General features: G+C 54.2%; 1 non-coding gene across 1 annotated transcript in view; it reads right to left on the bottom strand.

The window, feature by feature from the left end:
- The window catches only part of LOC124744895, a 1,909-nt gene extending 493 nt beyond the window's left edge, over positions 1 to 1,416 (bottom strand). Inside the window, exon 1 of the ribosomal RNA XR_007010905.1 lies at positions 1 to 1,416. This exon is cut by the window's left edge and continues 493 nt beyond it. This is a non-coding gene — a ribosomal RNA (small subunit ribosomal RNA).
- Between the last annotated feature and the right edge of the window lie 3,584 nt (positions 1,417 to 5,000).

The raw sequence follows: 5,000 nt of genomic DNA, 5'->3' as shown, positions 1-5,000 counted from the left end.
CGGAATTAACCAGACAAATCGCTCCACCAACTAAGAACGGCCATGCACCACCACCCACCGAATCAAGAAAGAGCTATCAATCTGTCAATCCTTCCGGTGTCCGGGCCTGGTGAGGTTTCCCGTGTTGAGTCAAATTAAGCCGCAGGCTCCACTCCTGGTGGTGCCCTTCCGTCAATTCCTTTAAGTTTCAGCTTTGCAACCATACTTCCCCCGGAACCCAAAAGCTTTGGTTTCCCGGAGGCTGCCCGCCGAGTCATCGGAGGAACTGCGGCGGATCGCTGGCTGGCATCGTTTATGGTTAGAACTAGGGCGGTATCTGATCGCCTTCGAACCTCTAACTTTCGTTCTTGATTAATGAAAACATACTTGGCAAATGCTTTCGCTTCTGTTCGTCTTGCGACGATCCAAGAATTTCACCTCTAACGTCGCAATACGAATGCCCCCGCCTGTCCCTATTAATCATTACCTCGGGTTCCGAAAACCAACAAAATAGAACCGAGGTCCTATTCCATTATTCCATGCACACAGTATTCAGGCGGGCTTGCCTGCTTTAAGCACTCTAATTTGTTCAAAGTAAACGTGCCGGCCCACCGAGACACTCAATAAAGAGCACCCTGGTAGGATTTCAACGGGGTCCGCCTCGGGACGCACGAGCACGCACGAGGCGGTCGCACGCCTTCAGCTCGCCCCACCGGCAGGACGTCCCACGATACATGCCAGTTAAACACCGACGGGCGGTGAACCAACAGCGTGGGACACAAATCCAACTACGAGCTTTTTAACCGCAACAACTTTAATATACGCTATTGGAGCTGGAATTACCGCGGCTGCTGGCACCAGACTTGCCCTCCAATAGATACTCGTTAAAGGATTTAAAGTGTACTCATTCCGATTACGGGGCCTCGGATGAGTCCCGTATCGTTATTTTTCGTCACTACCTCCCCGTGCCGGGAGTGGGTAATTTGCGCGCCTGCTGCCTTCCTTGGATGTGGTAGCCGTTTCTCAGGCTCCCTCTCCGGAATCGAACCCTGATTCCCCGTTACCCGTTACAACCATGGTAGGCGCAGAACCTACCATCGACAGTTGATAAGGCAGACATTTGAAAGATGCGTCGCCGGTACGAGGACCGTGCGATCAGCCCAAAGTTATTCAGAGTCACCAAGGCAAACGGACCGGACGAGCCGACCGATTGGTTTTGATCTAATAAAAGCGTCCCTTCCATCTCTGGTCGGGACTCTGTTTGCATGTATTAGCTCTAGAATTACCACAGTTATCCAAGTAACGTGGGTACGATCTAAGGAACCATAACTGATTTAATGAGCCATTCGCGGTTTCACCTTAATGCGGCTTGTACTGAGACATGCATGGCTTAATCTTTGAGACAAGCATATGACTACTGGCAGGATCAACCAGGGAGCTGCGTCAACTAGAGCTGAGCAGCCGGCCGCCCGGGAGTGTGTCCCGGGGGCCCGCGCGAACACGCAAGCGTCCGCTCAATCATTCTGCAAACAGGAGGAGGCTGAGCTCCCCTGCACAATACACCTCGAAACCCTCTCAGGTCCCGGCGGCGCGCAGCGCCGTCCCAAGTACTTGGTCGGGTTCGAGAGAGGCGCAATCGCCCGGAGTTAGGCGAGTAGACGCTTTCGGTGCGACCACCCGTGCTCCCAACTGAGCTTGCCGCTGCCGACAGAGGCCCGGGAGCGTGCTGTCGTGGCATTGCCGGCGGGAGACAACACGCGCCACCTACGGTGACCGGCAGCTCCAACGCCAGCGCCACAGAAGGACAAAAGCCCCACTTGGGTGCCGAAGCGAACTCTCCCAGCACAGCGCACGCGCCAACACATCCGCACAGCTGCGATACAAACCACCAGCGAGAACCGCTGGGGCGACCGAGCAGCAGACGGCGTCGCGGCGCCGAGCGCCGGGCGGCGGCGCATCCTCAACGCACACAGTCCTCAATCGGACCAGCACACTGAAGATGTCCACCGCGCTTCGCACCGGGCCCGCGAGGACCTACTTTGGCCGCACGGCGCCGCGCGCAGGGTGCGCCGGCGCGCAGCTGCGACGCCTGCCGCGTCCGTCGGCCGGCGCGCCTGCCACTGGCCGCCCCCACCAGCCGGCTGTAGCGCGTGCGCCCACGCACCGCGCGGCCAGCACGCCGGGAGGCGCCCCCTCACCGGCCGGGGACGGTCCCACCCAGCCACCGCCGCGTATCGCTTCACACCCAGATGCCGTTCAGTTTCGTCGGCATGGTGGGTATCGCTGGAACAACCGGTTAGTACCTCAACCTATCGTCGCCATCACCGATTCACCCCTAGCGAGAACAACCGCACCACAACAGGTTACCATTTGTTCATTTGCGTAACTTCACCAGAAAACGCAGGCGTCCATCGCCATTTGCAACTTCAACGATTATTGCATGCCTGTGTCAGGTGTCACGCCACACTACGTCTGCCCACATACACGCAACAAAATGTGCACGCCTAGACAATACGTGGAAGGTGGCCCCCGTACGTATGCGATGTCCATTGCTCGAACGACTGTCAACCGGCCTCTGTAGCATGTCGCAGATATGGAACGCGGTGCACCATGCCATCACGGTGTGTGAGGAGAGACGACTAGGTCCGAATACATCAACAGACAGCTCATGCTGATCGCCATCCACGGCGTCCGTTCCTCCCACACGTCTCTATGGCGTACCACACTGCAATCCAGCTCTCATAGGGAGACGACACGTAGCTGCGTGCACAATATTTGCACTGTATGGTCCGCCGTTTTTGGGCGCAGTCGTTGTGCGGTCACACATGTGCCACGATGTATCATTCAGTACATAAGGACGAATGTGCAGTACAGATTGTGGTTCACGCGTACGACATCAGCGGACAGTTGACACAGGCCGCACCACAACGTAGCCTGAGTACGTCGCATGCGAAGGGCATTGAACATGCAAACTTCTCACCAACCAGCTTGCGAAGGCAGGGGGCAAGGTGGGGACGTGGGGAGGGGCGGCATGTACGTCCTGCTGCCATCCACATTACAGTGTACAGCAGGAGCATGTGGAAAGTGAGCAAGACTTGCAAGGTGTTTAACATGAAGCGATACACAGGGGTGCGGGCAGTGCGAGTAGCGAACTATATTGCGAGGGTTGCGGGTGGGCAACACTACAGTAATTGAACGAGTCGTATAACAATTACAGAGCAGGTTTAGGCGACAACGTGGGTTACGTTAAGGCGACAACATGGGTTAGGTTAAGGCACAACATGGGTTAGGTTAAGGCACAACATGGGTTAGGTTAAGGCACAACATGGGTTAGGTTAAGGCACAACATGGGTTAGGTTAAGGCACAACATGGGTTAGGTTAAGGCACAACATGGGTTAGGTTAAGGCACAACATGGGTTAGGTTAAGGCACAACATGGGTTAGGTTGAGGCACAACATGGGTTAGGTTAAGGCACAACATGGGTTAGGTTGAGGCACAACATGGGTTAGGTTGAGGCACAACATGGGTTAGGTTGAGGCACAACATGGGTTAGGTTAAGGTACAACATGGGTTAGGTTAAGGTACAACATGGGTTAGGTTAAGGTACAACATGGGTTAGGTTAAGGTACAACATGGGTTAGGTTAAGGTACAACATGGGTTAGGTTAAGGTACAACATGGGTTAGGTTAAGGTACAACATAGGTTAGGTTAAGGTACAACATAGGTTAGGTTAAGGTACAACATAGGTTAGGTTAAGGTACAACATAGGTTAGGTTAAGGTACAACATAGGTTAGGTTAAGGTACAACATAGGTTAGGTTAAGGTACAACATAGGTTAGGTTAGGTTAGGTTAGGTTACACGTTGTTGTACGGAAAGGTGTAGGGGGGGGGGGGGGCGGGGGCGGCAGGTTCGTTGATAGTGATTATAGTAAGTGAATGCTTGTGACATGATCAGATTTGTCACGTCAGGATGCACCTTTGGCTTATTAGAGGCGGCGCTCCAATTCTATGCTTGTGTGAGACCTGTGTCTTTGACTCATGTCATTGTTTGTGCGCTGTGACAGGAGGTACTATTGTGATGTTGGGTGCACCGTTGTATAGGACATGTGTGGGTGTTGGTGCCTGGTCTGCGCAATGGTGGATGTCGAAAGGCTGGGATATTGTATTTTCCGCACGGACCTCCTGGTCTGGTTGTGATAGTGTGGATTGTGTAATGTGGCGGAGAAGATGCACTGGATGTTGTTCCATGCTGGTGCTTACATATTGTATGTGCGCCTGTTAGAAGCAGAGAGTGGTGCGTGATCAGAGTGTCTGGCTGACGTGTGGTTCCCATTTTGGGCAGACTCTTTCAGCATGTATACGGACAGTTGTGTATATTTGCTGTAGTTTGATGGCTCTGCATTGATTACTAATCAGCGCCGTGTGTACGGGTAATCTGGTTCCAGTCCAAAATGTTCCATCTGTGTACATTAGTAACAAAGACTCCCCCCATGCAGTGGGGCTCGGTCTGTTATAACTCTTCCGCGTAATATATTTGCCCCACGTTTTTGCGACTGCGAGTGCGAGTGCAACGCGCATGGGGACCGACATGCTGATGGCTCGGTATCGGACGCCGTACAGTGAGCAACGCGATCGCGTCTCTCGCTCGTAAGTGGTACAGGTCGCGGCTCATGTATACGGACAGCGGGAATGTCGCATATTGGAAATAACTCTTCATGAAACGCAAGTTATAGGGGTGGATTGCACTTTACGAGTGCGGGAAACGTCCGCCGTTCATCCGCTGGAGGTGCGAGTTTGGCGGTTGGGGTGGTGCACGAACGGGTGCGGGTGGCGTCATTGCCGGTCCACGGCTTCGTGCGGCAGAGCCACTGGAGATTGGGTGCTATGGTCGACAGAGGCTGCAGCCTTTGTGGGTGGCGTCGAAAGGCGGCCACTGTGGCGCCATCGCTGTCTTAGTCGGCTTGGCGTCTCATAGATGGCGGTAGCGTCGTTGCAGGAGGTCATGTTGCGGGAGACCTAC

Source organism: Schistocerca piceifrons, unplaced genomic scaffold, assembly GCF_021461385.2.
Source record: "Schistocerca piceifrons isolate TAMUIC-IGC-003096 unplaced genomic scaffold, iqSchPice1.1 HiC_scaffold_309, whole genome shotgun sequence".
In the NCBI taxonomy this organism is placed as follows: domain Eukaryota; kingdom Metazoa; phylum Arthropoda; class Insecta; order Orthoptera; family Acrididae; genus Schistocerca; species Schistocerca piceifrons.
Note: the sequence above shows the minus strand (reverse complement) of the source record. Positions and strands in the feature narration are given on the sequence as shown.